The 20464-nt window shown below is 52.3% G+C and overlaps 1 long non-coding RNA gene across 2 annotated transcripts in view; it reads right to left on the bottom strand.

The window, feature by feature from the left end:
• Window positions 1-20464, bottom strand: part of LOC105106316 (uncharacterized) — a 41745-nt gene that overhangs the window by 791 nt on the left and 20490 nt on the right. For both annotated transcript variants that reach the window (XR_010383076.1, XR_004140045.2), the window contains 2 exons: window positions 1149-1244; window positions 295-465 (listed from right to left, as the gene is read on the bottom strand). This is a non-coding gene — a long non-coding RNA (uncharacterized LOC105106316). The remainder of the gene's footprint in view (window positions 1-294; window positions 466-1148; window positions 1245-20464) is intronic.

Below are 20464 nucleotides of genomic sequence, written 5' to 3'. Positions count from 1 at the left end.
CTAGAGACGGTCTTCACCTTGAGGCCATCTGTGGTGAACTTGAACTTCAATATTCATGGCCTCTCAAAAGAAAGCAAAGCCCAGAACCTTCCTGAGGTGGGAACACTCCAAGGGCCCCCCGGGGAACACCTCCCAGAACATGGGGCAAATACAGACAACACCGCCACCAGTCCCCCGGGAGACAGCGTGGGGGAGTGCCGGGCCCCGCTCTGGTGCCAGGAGAGGAAGTTCTCCTCTCAGGATTCTTAACCAAAAGCCACTCCGGCGTGGATTATCAACCCTCCTCATACTCACTGTGTGGTCCAAATAAAACGTCAGCCCAGCATCCAGTGGAGAGAGGTCCTAGAAGGCCTCACTCTCCAAATCCCGAAGGAACCAAACCCAGATCCGCGCCGGCAGCAGCCGTGTGCACCCGGGGCTAGGGGACGTTTCGCAGGGAGAGCTTCCAGGGCAGTGCACCGTTCGCTGTGAAAGAGATCACGGAGTGGACAAAGAAACAGGAGACAGTGAGCCAGCGATGGCAGAGACAGAGAATTAAAGGAAAACAAAGGAACCAGAAATGAATAAAAGACCCAAACCAGTAATATGTTCCCCAAAACAGAGAGAGACTAACGAAGGCGAACAGTGAAGAGCAGGTTTCCAATAAAGCAAACACGTCTGCTGCAAGTGAAGAATGTAATTGTGGAAACTGATAGTTCAGTGGATAGATTTAACACCTGATTAGGCAACATTGAAAAGGAGCAGGAATTAATAAGCTAGTAGTTACGTAAGAATACATGATACAGAACTGCATCGAGAAAGACCAAGAGGTGGAGACTGAGAAAAGGAGGTCAAAAGCATGAACACGGAGTGAGATCGGTCAACATGCACTTAACCGGAGTTCCAGAAAGGGGTGGAGGCAGACAAATGAAAGAGATGATAGTTTTCAAGGCAACGGCTGATAAATTTTTTAAATAAAAGACAGAAGGCAATTAAAGATATCGCTGATTCAAGAAGGCCAATTAATTCCAATCAGAATAAATCTGAACAAAATTTGTGCACAGAAACAACACAGTGAACTTACAGACCAGCAAAGAAAATGTCTAAAGGTAGCTGGGAGGACGGAGACTCCCTTGAAAGAACCTCATTTAGCCCAAGAGCTGACTCACCAGTCCCAGCAGTGAAGGCAGGGAGACAGCTGAAGTCGTCCACCGTGCGTCGAGACAAAACAGCGCAACTTAGACGTCTACACCTGGAGAGGACACCTTTCAATAACAAGAGTGAAATAAAGGCTTTTCAGAAGCCAAACACAGATAGTTTGCACCAACAGACTCTTTCTAAAGAAGTTAAGTATACATTTCACATAGAAGGACAGCATCACCGGAGGAAGGTCTGAAATTAAACAAGGGTGAAGCATAAAGAAATTGGAAAATATGAGATAAATGTAATTAACTACGAAAACTATAATAATCTTGTAATGTTATTTAAAAAAGGAATATTAAATTTATAACAGTTACAGTAAATAAGTCAGAGAGGTGATTACAATATTCTGTGGTCTTTGTAATACATGGAGAAGGTTAAGAAGATTAACTAATGTTATGCGTGGATGAATTGAATGTAGGAATGGGTAATAGTCGTGGACTAATCACTAAAATAATAGAAACATAATGTACGTTGTCAGAATTGTCAGGGAAAAATTTGAAAGAGGAAAACAAATCAATGCAGAATAAAACAAGAAAGGAGAGGAATAATGAACAAAGAAAGATTAGAAAAAGAACACAATATGAGAGTGATTATAAGTCCAGATACATTACTGATTAAAACAAATGCACTAGAATAAAAGCTCATTTAAAAGGCAAAGACAATCAGATCAGCCCTAATAAGATCCAACTATATGGCAGTTGCAAGTAAAAGAAAATCATAAGGGCACAGAAGAACTGAAAGGTAAGTACCTGCGCAATTAGTCTAATTATATTAATATGAGAATCAAATACACCACAAGTCAAAGGCATTGTAAGAAATAAGGAGGGCTGCATACGCTAAAATGTTTAACTCCTCAAGAAGTCACGTTTGAAAATCTGTGTGCACCTCATCACGTGGCCTCGAAGTGTGTGAAGCAAAATAATTCACAGTCACGGAAGCACCACTCTCAGTAGCTGACAGAACGAGCAGAAGGATAATCCGCGTCAAAATAAAAGATCTGAGTGACGCGATTAACAAGCTATACCCCAAAACTGAAGAAGATACGTTTTTCACATTATTTTGAAACACACCAAGGATATTAGTGAAAGTAACCACTCCCTCCAAAATCCCAAATTTGGCGAATGTACACACTCAAGGCGTCAGTGAGCCACAAGCAGGATAAATAAAAATGAAGCACCAATAAGACACATCAAAATCAAATAATTAAAATCGAAGGACAAACAGAATCTTGAAAATAGAGAAAAATAATACATTTCTTTCATAGGAACAGATACATGAAAGACAGCTGACTCCTCATAAGGACCACCAGAGACCAGGAGACAATGGAAATGCATCTTTAAAGGGAAAATGTCAGCCCATGAATCTATATATAAAAAATAAATAAATAAACTTCACAAGTAAAGGTGAAGTGAAGATATTTTTACATGAATCAAAACTGAGAAAATTCATTGCAAGTAGGTTCTCACTACAAGACATGATGTAAATGATCAGCTCAGATCTATATAAAAGGAAAAAACTACCGGAAATGCCAGCTATGCGGGTAAACATAGAAGAACAAAAAGGGAATAAAGACGTGTACATGTATGCGTTTATACGTGTGCTGGGGGGTCTCTGAGACCCCTTGGGCTTGGCGATTCACTAGAAAGTCTCCCAGGACTCAGAAACACTGTGTACTCATGGTGACACTTTATCACATCAAAAGGAGACAGATGAACATGAGTGTAGGAAGAGGTGGCTGGGCAGAGGCTAGGAGGCCGGGCGCGAGCTCCCAGGTGTCCCCGCAGTGGGTTGCCTGGACTGTGCTCGCCTACGTCTCCCAGCAAGGATGTGGGACACGCACAGAGCTGCCAACCAGGGAAACTCACCCAAGCCTTTGTGTCCGGGAGTCGTTACCGGGGGTCAGGCTCCTCGGCGTGAAACACCCACACGACTGACCCCAGCTACTCAGTCCCAGTCCCCCGGAGGTCACAGTGATGTGGTGTCGCCCAGGGCCGTAGGCACGCCAAAACAGGCATCCGCCTGAGTCACACTGTCAGCATAAACCATCAAGTCAAGCAGAGCCAGTGGGGCTTGCAACTTCAGATGCACAAAAATACTCATGTTAGGCAGGATATTCCAGCATTCAGAGGTGACCCCCACGGAGCTGGTCAAAATTTGGCCCCGAAGAGAGTGCTTTCCTGGGAATGTGTGGGGCTTGAGCCACTCAGACCTGCTGAGTTACTATTTCCTGCATGGTATATTGATGTATAAAAGTATGTACATACAGTTTCTTTTCTTTCCTTAGTTTATTTAAAAGACATAGAATAGTTTAAATCCAAAAAAATGTGTATATGAGGTTTATAAGTCCTAAACCACGATAGCACAGAGGACTGTACATTACACAAGTCATACCATGTGAACTCTGAACAGACTGTGGTAAGTTAAAGACACAAATCCAGAGCAACCATTTCACATTATGCCAAACAGGTACAAAAATCACAAGAAAAGAATCAAAAAGGCCAGAAAACAAAGATCACACAGATAGAACAGGAGGAAGAAAAACTGAATTCACAGATGTCATGATTGTTATTAATACAGAAAAAAGTAGGGAATCAAAATATTTTACTAAAATTAATAAATGAATTTATCCAGAATACAAGGTCAATATACAAAAATAAATTATATTTCTATACACTAGCAGAAAACAAATTAAAGATAAACTCTTTCAAACAAGTCCTGTTTACAATAATGTCCAAAAACATGCAATTCTTGGAAACAGATTTAACAAAAGACGTGCAAAACTACACCGAAAACTACATAAGTTGATGAGAAATTAAATATCTAAACAAATGAAGAGAGTTTTGGGATTGGATGGCTAAATATTTTTAAGTTGTCAACCTTCCCTAAACTGACCTCTAGATTCAGTATAATCACAAATAGATTCTCAACACCATTTCTCAATATAAAAATCAAAACCTTGGTTCTAAATTCTATGGAAATTAAAGAATCTTGAAAAGTCAAACAACTTATATAACAGAACAATGCTGGGCCTCACACATGCTGGCTTTAGGGTTTACAGAGACAGGAAGTAAATAACGTACAAGGATAAGGGGGGACAAACAGGTGAGTAGAACAAACAGAACAGAGTCTGGGAATGGGCTGACAACTACAGGGTCAACTGACGTCTTCGGCAAAAGCATCAAAACAGGTCACTAGGGAAAGGAAACATCGCCAAGGAGCGGTGCTCACGTACCTGGGCATCCACACCGGACAAGAAAGATAAAGGTCTGCATGGGAGTTGCTGCGAAGTCCTCAGTCCCATCTTGCACAACAAGAAGAAGAGCTGAGCAAACTGAAAATCAACAATTCTTCTTAGACCCATCAGAGAACTGAGGTCCTAAACCTGGAGAGACAGACAGGCAGACACAAAGAACCACGGCGCAACGGGAGCGCGAGCCCACGAGCCGAATGGGAATGACGCGTGCCTTTCGTGGACTCATTAGTAGACGGGACACAGTGGAGGGAGAAATCAGTGAGACTGAAGAGATGGCAATAGAAATGTCCCAAACTGAAAGGTAAAGGGGAAAAACAGAGTACCCAAGAACTGTGAGGCGATCGTGAAAGACACAGCACGGGTTTAACGGGAGCACCACAAGAAGAGAGAACGGTAAAAGTAGTTGTTTGAAACAAAGACTGAAAATTTTCCAAAATTAGTGACACACACCAAATCACAGACCCAGGAAACTCAGAGACTCCCAAGCAGGGTAAATACCAGGAAATCTGTACCAAACAGCAAAAGCTCAAAGACAAGGAGGAAACCCTGAAGCCGATTTGCAGGGGGTGGGGGAGGGCGGGTAAGGAAAAGACTTACGTCAGACGGCTCTTCAGAAATGCTGCCAATGAGAAGCGAGTGAACCAAAATGTTTTAAATGTTGGGGGGAGAAAAGAATTCTGTATCCAGTAAACTCATCTTGCAAAAATAGAGAAATAGACTTTACCAGACAAACAAAACTTGAGTGAATTAATTATGAGTAGACCTGCCTTGCAAGAAAAGGTTTTAAAAATTCTTCAGAGAAAAGAAAAATCATATAGGTCAGAAACTTGGATCTACATAAAGAACCTTAAAGAAGGAATAAACGAAGGTAAAATGAACTGACTGCTTTTTCTAATGTTAATTGATGCAGCAGATAATAATTTGTTCGATAGTAACGGCAACAACGTGGTCAGCGATCGTAGCTTAAGCACGAGGGAAAAGAGCGAGCACCCCAGGCCCAGAGGGGGGAGCCGGCGGCGCCGTGACGAGGACGCGCGCTGTCTGTGAGTGACCTCGTGCTGCTCCGCAGGTGGACTTGAGTTATCTGTAAACTCTAAAAAGAATTTTAAGTGTGATTGATATGCTGAGAGAAGAGAAAATGGAATCCTGTAAAATGCTCAATTAAAGTCAGAGAAGGCAGGAAAAAAGAGTGGAAAGCAAGAAAAAGAAGCAAAGAAGAAGGGCAGCTAGAGAAACAGGGACAAGTGTGGCAGATGTTAATCCAAATATGTTAACAGTGACTTCAAACACCAACCATCTAAATGCATCAATTATGAAACAGACTATCAGAGTGTGTTAAAAAAAAAAAAAAAAAAGAAGGAGGGGGAAAGTGAGACCCAGCTGTATGTTGTCCACAAGAAACTCACTTCCTCCAGAAACACACGGTGGATTAAAAGTAAAGGAGTAGAGAAAGGCCACGCTGGCATGAATGAGAAGAGAACTGGAGCAGGTGTATTAATTCCAGACAGAGCAAACTTGACAGCAAGAAAAAAATCGTGGGAGACAACGAGGGACATTGCATAACGGTAAAGGGGTCGGTTCTCCTGGAAGTCTTAACAGCCCGTAACAGGGACGCACCTGGCAAAGCAGCCTCCAAACGCACGAGGCGAGATCTGGGAGAACCGCAGAGACAGACGGGGAAAACGCGTTCATCCCTACCTCACACCACACGCAGAAATTAGCTTGAGGTGGATCATGGACTCAGACAGAAAAACAAAATCATAAAGCCTTAAGACAAGACGCAGGAGAACCCCACAACGACTTGAGGGTAAGCAGAGGTTTCCTGCAAAGGTCGTAGGAGGCAATGACCGCAAGAGAGAGCACTGACAAAGGGGCATCCTTGGAAGCATGAGCTTCTGCTCATCGAAGACCTCTGCTGCAAGCAGACGATGGGAGAAATATTTGTGAGATGTATATCTGACAAAGGATGTGTGTCTGAATGGGGCAAGGAACACCTACCTCTCAGTTATAAAAAGGACAAATAACCCAATGAAAAACGGACAGAGGGCTTCCAAAGTCTCCACCTAGGAAGCCATGCAAATGGGTGCTGGACATCTGAGAAAGTGCTTCAGACCAGTCATCAAAAAGACGCGAATTAAAACCCCAGTGGCCTGCCGTCGCACAAGCTCCAGAAGAGTTCAGCACAAGGGGACCGGCCCTGTCGAGCACTGACAAGCATCTGGGGCGAGGAGAGCTCTCCTCCATCACTGATCGGAATGTGAAGCACCAGGCCTGCTTTGGAAAACGGCTGAGACGTGTCTTACACAGTTAAGTGTGCAAGTGTTGAGCCAGCAGTCCCACTGCTAGGCATACACCCAAGGGTGAGGAACAAGTGTTGCAAAAAGACTTGCCCCCAAGTGCTCAGAGCCACTTTGTTTACAATACGTAATTGTCTGTCTGAGGCAACTGTCCATCAGCAGCAGAACAGATATGAATTTAAATCTCACAGTACGAAGTGTTGGCAGGATGCGGAGCAACTGGAAATATTTATACACCATCGAGCAATCACTTTGGAAAATAACTTGTCAAATAGAGTGAGCTTGAGCGTGATTTATGTTCAGGCAATGCCACGTCTTGGTTTGAGATCTAGCATGTTTCCTGCCTGGAGAGATGTGCAAGGAAGTTCACAGGCGTCTCGTCCAGGAAAGCACAAAACTAGAACACTGGCAAGAACCCAGATGTCCAGCAATCGCAGAATAAGTAAGTGAGATACGTTTATGTATTCACGCGAAGGAACACGCTCTGTCAGTGAGCGTGAGCGCATTTCAGCGACAGGCGGCAGCAGCCATATTCCGTCAGGAGCACAACCACCTTAAGAACGTAGCCAGTCTTAGACATGGTTCCACTTAATACGGTGTGATTGTCTTACACAATCCAAAACCATGCAGAAATAGAACTGTATGTGCAAACTTGTACTAAAGATAAAGACAAGTGGAGGGGAAACACAGCTCTCGGGACACTTTTGTTGCGGCTGAGGTGGGACGGGGCAGGGTGCACGGGGCTTCCACGGCAGCGCTGGCCTCCGACACTAGGTGAGGAGGTGACACAAGGTGCTCACTGCGGTGTTGTTCTAGACCCCATGAGATTTAAAGACTCTGCCCCACGCCATTGTCCTTCTCGGCAGAGCGAGTGCCTCTACTTTCCACGCTGTTGGCATCCGTGCAAACATTCACATTCAAATCACCACTCATCCCCCCTTACCTGCAAGCTCATCGCAATTTAAAAAGAGAAGGAAAGTGTCAAGTTGCAGCGTGTGATCTCCACACGGCCTTGGAGTAAAACATCCCTCGTTTCTGATTTGCATGGAGGCAGATGCTGCCCTTCCTCCTTCGAAGGCGCTCAGCCCACACCCCCCACCGCCCGACCTCAGAGCCCCCGGCGCCTGCTGGCGGCAGAGGCGAGCGGGCAGCCCCGGCGGGCACGCACCTGCGGGGAGGGGTCGCACCCGGCGCAGGTGTGCCGAGGCGGCGCAGGCACCGGGGCCGAGGGCGCGCCTCCGCCCACCGTCTGCCGACGCGCAGAGAGGCTAGTCCGACCCTTCGGACCCCTCGGGCGCAGTCTTCACCTGTCCACGGTCCCGATTCCTCGTGTCTTTTCAGACTCAGCCAACCCTCTCATCTGCTTCTGAGTTAGGACCCCTCCTCTGAGGCCCTGCCAGGCCTCCGCCCACGGTCCCCACAGTGTCACCGCATCCCCCGGCAGGACTGTCAAGGAGAACACTTATGCTTTTTTCAACGTTTCTGACGAGGTCAAGGAGAAATTCTCAACCGTGTGGCTTTGCTAATATCCCTCGAAGTGACACGCTGGTGTCCTAGGCCCTGGTGCCTAGAGTGCAACTGTTTGGAAACAGGGTCCTTGCCGATGTGACCAGGTGACGATGATGTCATGAGTGCAGGCCCTTAATCTAATGTGAAAAGGGGAATTCGGACACACAGAGGGCCACGGGATGACGAGGGCCCAGCCCAGGACGCCTGGGGCCCCAAGAGCTGGAAGAGGCAGGAAGGCCTGTCCCCGGGCCCTGGAGGGGGCAGGGCCTGCGACACCGTGATCCGGGGCTCCCGGCCTGCGGCGCGTGGGGGGACCGGCCCCCAATGCTGAAGCTGCGTTGTGTCAGCGTGTCAGGCAGCCCCAGGAAGCTGTCGGAATCCCTTTTGGCGAGGGCTGGGGGTGCCGAGCGCAGCACACAGCCACCCGCAGTGTCACCCGGGTGTCATCGAAGGCCCTGTGTCCCCTGCTCATGCCTTCACGGGGGACCCTCCTCAGGACAGGGCCGCTAGGTCTCCACTTAGAGGGAAACTTAAACTTTCTCCTCGTTTACATGAATGTATCTATGGCTTTAAAAGGAAGTCAGTCCCAGGCAAGCAGCATCAGCCAGGAGGGCGGCCAGCACGGCCACCGCCCACGGGAGGAGGGGCCTCCCGCGCCCTGGACACTGACACGTGTGGCCGCCAGCTCCAGCAGGAGGGCAGGTGGCTGCGAGGACCACACCCCTCCCTGGGAACAAAGACGCCCCAAGCGCATGTCCCGTCCCGTCCGGAGCTCCAAAGCTGCCTGGGGAGGGCCCCCGGGGGGTGAGGCCACTGCAGGCTGGGAGGGGAGGTCAAGGCACAGAAGGTCACTTGTCCAGGTTTCACTCACCGCCCCCCAAGGTCTGATTATGTGGACTTGACCTGAACTTGGAGGGAAGACACCCAGTGTGCTCACAACCAAAAGTGGACAGAGACAGAGACAGAGACAGGGAGACAGGGAGAGGCACAGAGACACAGAGACAGGGAGACAGAGAGAGACATAGAGACACAGAGACAGAGACAGACAGAGACACAGAGAGACACAGAGACAGAGAGAGACAAAGACACAGAGACAGAGAGACAAAGACACAGAGACAGAGAGACAGGGAGCAGGGGTCTCTCCCCATGCCCTGACGGGCAGCACGTGCTGGACCCCCTCTGAGGCGCTGGCCCAGGGCGTGCTCTGCCTGGGGGACCCTGGAGGGCGCGGTCCCTGAGACTTTGCAGGAAGTTAGAGGCACCACCCCCCCAGGACCCCGACGCTGGGGAGAGCAGGACCTCACGCCCCCACCAGGCCTGCAGCCTTCAGAGCCTGCGACTACACCCGCCAGGTACAGGAGCCCCAGCGTCCTCCCCACGGGGACAGCTCCCCAGGGCTCCAGGCCCCCAGGGCCTGGTTCCTTTGCTCCTTGGGGACTTGCCTGGGTGACAGCATGGAAGAGAAGGCACAGGCCTGGCCCGCAGGCAGCACCCCCCACCCAGCATACCCCAGGCTCTGCCTGCCTGCATCCCCACAGCAGGTCTCCGGGTGGCCCTGGGAGTCTCGGCTCCCACCTCTGATCACCGTGAATTCAGGGCATGACCCCAGGTCCCGAGCGCCCACCCTGTCTTCAGGAAGAAGGGCCCGAGCTGGGTCCAGGCTCCAGGCCTCTCTGTCCAGCCTGGCCATCCAGCTCCCTGTGTCAGGATGGAGGTGGGTGAGGGGCTCTGAGCCCCCCAACAGGTGCTGCATCCACACGTCCAGGCCTCTCCTGTCTCTTTGGCCAGCCTTCCCCTGTGAGTCCATGGGAGGCTCCTGGGCCCATCAAGGCAGGACAAGTGTGGGGGTGAGGGGGACAGGCCACCCCAGGGAGAAGAGGAAGGGCCTGCGCCCGCAGTAGGACAGTGTCAGACGTGTGCGGTGGCCGGTGTGGGCTGGCACGGTGGTCACCACCCCACCCCTCTGCTTCTCCAGCTGGGCTGCCTGGGTGCTGCCAGGGACAGGGAGGGTCACCCTGGGGGGCACGCGGGCCCTGGGGGAGATGGCAGGAGGGAGCCCAGCATGCGGGGTGGGCGTGTCCAACACCAGCGCCCCCCACCACCCAGCCCAGTGTGTTCCCGGCCGTGCCTGCCTGTGACCGGGGGTCCGGGACTCCTGTAGTGTCTGCTCACTCGGGGTCCGGCTCCTGGAGCCTTTCCCACCCAGCAGAGGAGGGACGGGGTCAGGGTGCGTGCACAGTGGTTCTGAGCTGGGGCCCAAGGCAGCCTTTCCCCACAGGCACCTGGGAAAAAGTCCTGAACCCGCCTGGCAGGGACAGTGGGCCACTGGGGACGAGGTTTTGTCACCTCAGGACCCCACTGTCCCCTCAGCTGAGTGCGGCAGAGGCTCCGTCACCACCAAAATCACACTGTCCCCAAGAAAGGAGGGACAGCTGGGGCCCCTGGTGGGACTGCAGCACCCGGGATCCTCTCTGGTCTCTGCACTTTTTCTTTTAAGGATTCAGTCTTTTTCTCCCATCAGAAGCCATCCAACTCTAGAGAGGTGGGCCCTGCAGAAACTGTTAGCAGGGCTGCGATCCCACCCAGGGTGGGTGCCCCAGGGCCCTGAGCTCCCAGCCTACCGGGGTTCATCTGGGGCACAGCGCCTGCCCACGGCGCCCTGAGTGGGGAGCCTCCCCTCTGGCTCCTGGGCCCTCGGGCAGGGGGGATGTGTGTTGGGGGCGGGAATACTCTGGACGGGCAGCATCCTTCTTCTGGGGACACCGTCTCCCTCTCCAGCCTGTCCTGCCCGTGGGGCCACGGGCCCCTCTCTGGGCTCCGGGACAGAGGAGTGGGTGGGGGCATCGCCCGGCCAACAGGAAGCCCACGTGCGACGTGACGCCGCAGGGACAGGGGAGACCGGGACCGGCTCCCAGACCAGCTCTGTCTTGGCTGGGCGAGGGGGCCCCCCAGGACAGCCCGGAGCCCCGTCTCCATGGCAGCCGGACCCAGTCTGATTTTCATTCTTTAAGGCTCCTCTCGGCTGAGCTCAGTTAATTACAAAACTAGTTCGCACTCCGTTACTTTCATTTGCCTCCGCCTCCCGGTGCAGGGCAATTAGGCCCCGGCATTCAGGCACAGCGGAGCGTGACCGGAGCCCCCGCCCGCCCAGGCAAGGGGCGACGGCGGGCTGCGGGCGGGTGACGCGCTCCCCCCGGGCCGGGCGCCAGCGGCCCCGCCACGGTCACGCAGGGAAGAGTCCCCACAGATTAATCAGCAATTAAACCTTTATTTATAAAAGCGGTCCGGGGATGCACAGCTTGTCAAAATGCAGACAATTGTTTCCAGCCCACATTTAAATAAGACATGAGCAGGAATCCCAGAGACTGACAGCGCGCCAGCCAGAACAGCAAAAAAACAACTTGCTGAATATTAATGAACTGAAAATGTCATTTCTGGTCCAATTACTAGAAGTAATTAGGTTTTTTTTAATTATGGAGGAAGTGGAATTTTAATAAGGTCAATTTTACAATTACAGTTTAAAAAATACTAATTGTGTTGTCACCACACCTTATATAATAAATGACATTCACTGGCCAACATCTGTTGATTTTAATGTAAATAAAGCGAAAGTGTCATTGTGCTGTGTTCTTCGAGGAGGGACAATAAAATGAGAGCGAAACGGTGGGCGACACGGGATGAGGGCTGCCCCCGGGGGCCCGCGGCCGCGCAGGAAGGGATCGCGTGGCACCTGGTCTGGCGTGCCGTGAACAGGGGGCGTCACAGTTCCACTCAAATTCAGGCCTCCATCTGAGCTGCCCTGCAGGAGGCAGCGGGACCCTGGGGGGGCCCCAGCCGGTTTCCCAGCCATCACCAAGGCTCCGCTGGCTCCCTCCGCCCAAGCCCGCAGGCTACAGGCAGTGCCCGCCTCTGGCTGGGCTTGAATCCAGTCCGACCCCTGGAGTCCAGGTCCCGGTCCAAGTGGACCCCTAGACCCTGCCCTGAACTCCTGGGCCCAAACGTGGGGACACATCACATGGGGGCTGCCCCCAGTGCACGCCTGACAGACAACAGGCATGAAGGAGCTGCTCGCAGCCACGTGCTGGCCTAACCATGTCTCCAGTGCTTCATCCACCCTCAAACTAGCCTCGAGGCATCCACCGTTTCTGCCTCCACTTTGGACACCAGAGGAGCCGGGATCCCAGGACAAGGGCCAGTGGGAGGCAAAGCCAGGCCACGATCCCTTTTTCTATTAATTTGTTTGCTTGCTTGTTTTTAATTGACCTGCAGTACCTTGTCAGTTCCTGTTATCCAGCATGGTGACTTGTTATTTCCACACGTTTCACAATCATCACCACGAGAAGGCTGGTTACACCCGTCTCCGCACAGAGACATCACGTGGTTATTGGCTTACTCGCAGCATACATTCCATCCCCTACTCATTCATTCTGTGCCTGGAAGTTTGTACCTTCTAATCTCAGCCACCTGTTTGTCCTCTGTATCTGTAACTCCTGCTTTGTTATGTTTGCTCATTTGTTTTGTTTTGGTTTTTTGGATTCCACATATAAGTGAAATCATACAGTGTTTGTCTTTCTCTGTCTGACTTGCTTCACTAGCATAACACCCTCCAGGTCCATCCATGTTGTCACAAATGGCAAGATTTTGTTCTTCTTTGTGGCTGAGTAGTATTCCATTGTGTACACATACCACATCTTTTCCATTCACCCATGGATGGATATTTAGGTTGCTAAATTCTTGAAAGGAGGAGCTGTGAAAAATTTATGGGTTTTGTTTCTTTAATCTCCTACAGAAAGTCAGGGCTCCCAGGACAGGAAACCCAGAGGTCAGTGGCTGAGTCAGCAGGCCAAGGGTGCCCACGAGGCCCCTTCCTCTCCCTGCGCAGCACCCTCCTCCTGGATCTCCCCCCAGCCCAGCAGGAAGGCATCCGCAGCTGCTCCAGACACCACATGCAAAGCAGCAGCTCCCAGAGATGCAGGAGGGACGTCTCTTTTCGGAGCCCCATCCTGGGGGGTGGGAGAGGCCCCGAGTCCCTCACACCTCTCTCCCCCACCTGCTGGCCACAGGGACAGAGCTCCCAGACCCACAGGCCCATCACGGCTGGCCTCCTGGGCGAGGCCAGGTCATCAGGAGGGAGGGTCGGGGTGGACACCCAGCTGGAGGACAGACACTCCCCTGGAAGGTTCTGCCTAACCCCTCAAAATGGAAGTCCCGGCGTGCTCCGGTGTCCTGCCCACCCAGCCGAGGACAAGGCCTGTAGGGCAATTAGAGCCTGATGGACCTCACGGCCCACCCACCACAAGCGCCACGCAGGTCCGAGGGCGGAAAGCTTTAGTGTCCTACAGAGATCCCCAGCTGGCGTCGAGAGTTGTAAACCTCAGTTTAATCTGACGGCCCCACCATCTCCGGCTCCATGGTGGCCCCGGGCCCCCGCCGGCCTCCTGTGTCATGTGACTGACATGGAGTTATCAGCACCAAGACTCTGGAAGTTAGGGCTCAGCCACTGTGCAGTGACCCTTCTGGGGGCACGAGAGTGAATAATGTGCCCGGTGAGGTTATTCTGAGATCCTGGGGATAATAAACCTCAGGGTGTGCTGTGCCAGTTTCCACCAGCATCACCACGGATCCTGATAACAGAGACCTGGGAACACATCCACGCAGAAGCCGGCCCGAGGATGCCCACAGCAGCCCAGAGGAGGGACCACCCTAGCGCCCATCAGCGGATGAACGTGGTCCATCCACACCCGGGGACGTTACTCAGGAACATTCCCAAGGAGGGAAGTTCTGGCTCACACCACCGCGTGGATGGACCTTGAGAACGTGGTGCTCAGTGAAGGAAGCCAGGCACGAAAGGCCATGAAGTGTGCCCCGTCTCTGACCGCACACCAGTCCAGGACATGTCCTGAGCTTACACTTCAAAGCCCCTTCATGCTCCAGACTCCAGCTTCCTTCTTAACTTGCCCCCTCAAAAGCTGGAAGGGCGTGTCCACCGTAAGGCGGCTGAAGCCTCCCACCCACAGCCCCCCACCATGCAAGCCCCCACCCCATGGTGCAGGCTGCACCTCCCAGTCCCCTTCTCCCTCCCCATCCCCACAATGACGCCTTCCTGCCCTTCCACAAGCCTCTCTCTCTGATGGGAACTCTGTCCCAGTCTTCACACAAGTGCGAGCTTCTCACTCACACATCTCCTCAGAGGTGCCCTCCTGACGTCTTGGCTAAAGCAGCCCCCACCTCAGTCACACGCTGCTTTATTATGGCGTGTGTAGCAGTCAGCTCCCACTGTGTAACAAGCCACCTGAGACAGCAGCTGACAACCACCACTCACAGCCACCTGCTGACAGTTGAGGGGTTCTGTGGGAGGCTCTGCCCCCGCTGGGGTCCCGCAGGGACCACGGGGCTGACACAGCTCTGGTCCCCATCCTCCCGCAGGTCGTCTCCGAGCACACAGCAGAGAGAGCACAAGTGAGCTAGGCCTCCGGGCATGCGCCACCCTCCCTCCGCACTCTGTCAGCCAAGCAAAGCCGGCCCACACCCCGGCTTGCCCGGATGCCGACCCCCCTCCCCGCAGCCGCTCCTCTGGCCCCATATGCTCCTGGGGGCAAACAAAGGCAGAGGCCGGGTGATGCTCCTACACACTCGGGAACGGGGTCTCAAGCAGGTTATCCCTCATGGCCCCCAGAAGGCACTTACCCTGCTGACACTGAGACCTTATACTATAAGAGCATGAAATTCTCTTGTCCAAGCCTCCCGGTCTGTGGTGCTTCACTGTGGCCGCCCCAGGAAGCGGACACCGGCACATCACGGCTGTCACGATGGGCACCCAAAGCTGACTGGGGCCCGGCCCCCTTCGGGTCCCCCATGAGCCACATTACAGCAGAGTCATCAAGCCAGTGCGTCCTTCCGCAGAGCAGACGGCCCTGGCCTGGCTGCGGGTGCAGCACCCCAGACCAGGCCGCTCACGGGGACACTGAGCAGACACCCTCAGGTCACGGCCCGGAGCCCACCAGGGACACACGCAGTCGTTCTGCTGTGCGTCCCTCTCCGGCACGGCCGACTGTCCAGCCTGTGAGAAGACTGAGCGCGATCGTCTCCCTGGAAAATTGCCGACGACTCCCCCCCCTCCTCCCGCCCGGGCTGCGCCCTGTCCCCCGCGGCTGCGCCCTGCCCCCCCTCGGCTGCCCGCCTGCCCTCCCTGCCTCCAGCCAATCAGCCGAATTCCCAGCGTTGAAGTCTTTCTTGCCTGTGTGCTGGCTCGAACCTCCAGCGGGCAAGAAGCGGGAAACGCAGAAATCCTGGCTTTCTCCGCAGCCGTAGAGGGAACACGCCCAGGGCTTCATGTTAACGAAGGTGTTGGCTGCAGGCTTCTCACAGGCGCCTTTGCTGGGTTTAGAAAACGCTGTGCCGTGCCAGCTCTGAGAGCTTTTGTCATGAACAGGGGTCGACTGTGTCAAGTCCTTTTTCCTACATACATTGAGGCCGTCACTTTTTTCGCCTTTATTTTGTTAATGTGCTGCGTGACACTGACCGCGGACGTGACGCAAGCTCACCTTCCTGAGATAAACATGTGGCCGCAGCGTGAGGTTCCGCGTCTCGCTGGAGGGGGGTCTGAGTGGTCGCTGTTGGTGAAGTGCTTCTGCATCTGCGTTTGCAAGCGATGCCGGCCTCCGAGTCACCGCCGCTGCTGCGACTGCCTCGCTTCCTGCCGGCGCGACCGGCTCACAGAGTGAGCTGACGCTCACTCTCCTTCTCCGTTTTCCGACGTTGTTTGCTGCTCACATGGTCGACAGAGTTCTCCAGCAAAGCCGTCTGGGGCCGGATTCTTCTCTGTAGGTAGATTTGGGCTTTTGTTTGGTTTTCACCGGTTCTGTTTCTGTGGCTGACGTGGGGCTACTTAGGTTTTCTATGTCCGTCCTGCGAGACGGTCAGCTCCGGGAGAGCAGGGCCGGCCAGAGCGAGGGCAGCGCCCAGCGACCCGGGCCTCGGAGCCGCGAGGGGCGCGGGGGCGGGGCGGCGGGAGCAACGCGGGTGTCGGGGCGGAAGTGCCTCTCCACGGACTTTGAAATGTCTTAACTTAGATAACTCCAGATTTGGAGACGAAAAAAATTGCAGTTACTGAAAATACCTCTCGTGCTGTTAATTCTTCATTTACAGCTTAGACCCAGGGGCACGCTCTGAAAGGCTGCAGCGTTGTTAGCTCCGGGGCTGGCGCCTGATCCAGGATAGTTGAGCCTGGAGCAGAAATTATGTTACCACGTGATAGTCTTTAAAAATAGTGTTTCTCGTAGACAACTTGACAGGAGCTACAAAATCTGTCCAAGCGTAATTGTGCTCCCCGAGAGGAGGGCGCTTCGAAGTCAGGAAGCAGCCCTTTCCTGTGTCACCATTTTCTTTTCTCTTTAAATGAAGGTTTACGTGTCTCGTAAAGCCAGTTCCCACGCACGAGTTCACACTTTCAGCTGCAGAGGACGGACTGTAGACGTCAGGACCCAGGCACCGGGGGCCGGTCACCGCTGGGTCCGGGCGAGGTGGTCCTACCCAGCGTCAAGCACTCGCCTGCTGGGGCGTCCAGTGTGCTGTCACTGCGCTTCTGGGCTCAGGAAAGCCGGCCGTCTCGGGGATGGCGTGTCAGGGTGAGGAGGTGAGCTGCTGAGAGGTGTGCCTGGACGGAGGCGTCCTGCATCTGCACCTCAGGCTCATTGTGAAACCCAGAATCAGGGCAGAGATGGCGGCACATCTGATGAGCAGCAAAGGGCCACACACACACACACACTCTTTACCTGTCACGATAGCCATGGTAACTTTTTAAATTTTTACTGAGGTACAGTCAGTTACAATGTGTCAATCTCTAGTGTACAGCATCATGTCCCAGTCATGCGTATACATACATACGTTTCATTTTCATATTCTTTTTTATTAAAGATTATTACAAGATATTGAATATGGTTCCCCGTGCCATTCAGAAGAAATTTGGTTTTATCTATTTTTATATATAGTGGTTAACATTTGCAAATCTCAGACTCCTAAATTTCTCCCTCCCCACCCCCTTTCCCCCAGTAACCATAAGATTGTTTACTATGTCTGCAAGTTTTTTCCTGTTTTTTAGATGAGTTCATTAGTGTCCTCTTTTCTTTTCTTCTTTTCTTGTTTTAGATTCCACATATGAGTGATATTATATGATATTTTTCTTTCTCTTTCTGGGTTACTTCACTTAGTATGACAAATGGCATGATTTTATTCTCTTTTATGGCTGAGTAGTATTCCATTGTTTAAATATACCACAATGTCCTCATTCACTCATCTGTCGATGGACATTTAGTTTCCTTCCATGTCTTGGCTACTGTAAATAGTGCTGCTACAAACATTGGGATGCATGTATCTTTTGAATTAGAGTTCCTTCTGGATATATGCCCAGGAGTGGGATTGCTGGGTCATAGGGTAAGTCTATTTTCAGTTTTTTGAGGAATCTCCATACTGTTTTCCAAAACATCTGCACCAACCTGCATTCCCACCAGCAGTGAAGGAGGGTTTCCTTTTCACCACAGCCTCTCCAGCATTTATCATTCATGGACTTTTGAATGATGGCCATTCTGACTAGTGGGAGGTGATACCTCATTGCAGTTTTGATTTGCATTTCTCTGATAATTTGTGATATTGAGCATTTTTTCATGTGCCTATTGGCCATCTGTATGTCTTCACTGAAGAATTGCTTGTTTAGGTCTTCTGCCCATTTTTGGATTGGGTTGTTTTTGGTTTTTAAGTTCTATGAGCTGTTTATATATTCTGGAGACTAAGCCCTTGTCAGTCTCATCTTTGCAAATATTTTCTCCCATTCCATAGGTTGTCTTTTTGTTTTGCTTACGGCTTCCTTTGCTGCGCAGAAGCTCTTAAGTTTAATTAGGTCCCATTTACTTATTTTTGCTTTAATTTCTGTGGCCTGGGTAGAGTTCCCTAGGAGAGCATTGCTAAGATTTATGTCACAGAATTTTTTGCTTATGTTTTCATCTAGGAGGTTTACAGTGTCTTGTCTTGTGTGTAAGTCTTTAAGTCATTTTGAGTTTATTTTTGCATAGGGTGTGAGGGAGTGTTCTAACGTCTTTGATTTACATCCTTCTGTCTAGTTTTTCCAACACCACCTGCTGAAGACGCTGTCTTTGCTCCATTGTATGTTCTTGCCTCCTTTGTCAAAGATTAATTGATCGTAGGCTGTGGGCTCATTTCTGGGCTGTCTGTCCTGTTCCATGATCCATGTGTCTGCTTCTGTGCCAGCGCCATGCTGTCTTGGTTACTGTAGCTCTGTAGTGTTGTCTGAAGTCTGGGAGGGTCATTCCTCCTTGTCATGATGACTTGAACAACTGTAAGCCCGGGGTATTTGGTCCTTTAGGGATTCTGAATGTGCCAGAAACATACTGGAACCCAGAACCCTGTTTTCTCCTGAAGAGATGGTGGTTTGCTCTGTGTGGTTGAGACCCCACAGCTGGAGGTTAATGGTGAGCGCCTGGAGCAGATGGAACACCAGCCCCCCTACAGCATCCTCTCCTGAGCCCAGATGGACAGGTGTGTCCCCTGACACAGCAAGGGGGGCTTTGCAGCAGGGATTAGGGCAACGATATGGGATGGGAGCCCACCCTGGACTACCAGGGGGCCCAGTGTCATCCCAGGAGTTCTCTGTATAGGGGCAGGGGGTCAGCATCAGATAACACATGACGAGGGAGCAGAGGATGGAGTGACAGCTTCGAGGAGCCCCTGACCAAGGCACAGGGCAGCCCTGGGAGCTGGGAGACTGAGAAGCCGGTACACGCGTGGCCCCTCCCGCCAGCCCCAGCGCTCCTCTCCCTGCACAGGTCATCCTCTGGACATCCAGCAACACAGCACCCTGTCCTGGGGGCAGGACAGAGTGACCCTCCCCTGTGGAAGTAACAAGAAGAGCTATGTCCCTGCAGGGGCTTTGGTGGGGCTGAGCGGAGCAGAGGAGGGTCCAGGGGGCTTCAGAGGGAAAAGCCGCAGCCGAGCTGGTCTGGCCGCTGTGACCTCCGCAGGGAGTGGGCTGGGGGGCCAACCCACTGGCCTCGGAAACCCCATTAAGGAGGAGTCACGGCATCAGAACCACATCTTCAAAAATAAGGGGCCAAGGGCATTAAATCCTGGAGGACGGCTGGCACTCTGCTGGGTCCAGCCCACCCCCAGCGGCGGCAGCTTCCAGGTGATGAGCTGGTGGCCAGGTAGGGTTTCCCAGGGGGAGGGGCCCCCTCCTCCCCTCTCCACACTGTCCGCCTCTGCCCAGCCTGCTGCCCTCTCACCTGCCCCTCCCCCTCACCTGCCCCTCCCCCTCACCTGCCCCCCTCGCCTCCCCTCTGCCCCCCTCACCAGCCCACCTCCCCAGAAGTGCCCCATCTGAGCTGAAGTGAGCCCTGAGGAACTGACTATTTCACAAGCAACCCTGCCCCTCCCCTCGGGCTGGCTGGGACGCTGGCTCCCACTAAGTGCATAATTAGCCATAACATCTTTGCAGTTCATCTCGTAATTACAAAGATGACGACAGTTTAAAACACATTATTTGAAATTGTTAACCCTTTCCAACAGACGAGCTGAGCGGCTGAGTGCATCATCCTCACAGGTCTGAAGGGCTTTGTTCCAGCCGCTGTCACAAAGGGAGGGGCTCCCATGAAAGAGAACTCAGAGCAGCCTGAGGGCCAGCGCGACTCCCTGAGCCCCTCCCCTGCTCAACCTCCTCTCCTCTAGGAGGTGGGGACTCCAGCAAGAGAGCGGGGCTGTGACAGAAACAGGAAAGAACTTTGAAAGGCAGACTGCGTTACCGTTACCGTGGAGGGGCCCTGCGTCATGGGCAGGTGGCCCTGCGGTTGTCTGTGCTGGTGCACAAGTTCAACCCATGTTCCCACAAGCGCAGCCTGGACAGAGCACGGGGCAGAGGCTGAGCAGGGAGTGAAATGAAATGCATTCTATTTTTCTATTAAAATGAATGAAAATCTGTCTTTTTATTTCACAGTTTTTTAATTGGTAGCAACTTCAAGGATGAATTAATAGTGGATAAAGGTACGAATAGTTGCTCACAACCGGACACACCTGCCTGAGTTTACCCGGGATTGCATTTACCCAGGGGTCGTGTTCCGGGAGGCCAGTGCCAGGACAGTGTCGCCGAGGGGAGCCACGAGCCTGGGTCTGGAGGACTGTGACTCCAGAGCGGAGGAGGGAGGTCCACAGCCCCCAA

The sequence above is a fragment of the Camelus dromedarius genome, chromosome 11 (assembly GCF_036321535.1).
Source record: "Camelus dromedarius isolate mCamDro1 chromosome 11, mCamDro1.pat, whole genome shotgun sequence".
NCBI classification, from domain to species: domain Eukaryota; kingdom Metazoa; phylum Chordata; class Mammalia; order Artiodactyla; family Camelidae; genus Camelus; species Camelus dromedarius.
Note: the sequence above shows the minus strand (reverse complement) of the source record. Positions and strands in the feature narration are given on the sequence as shown.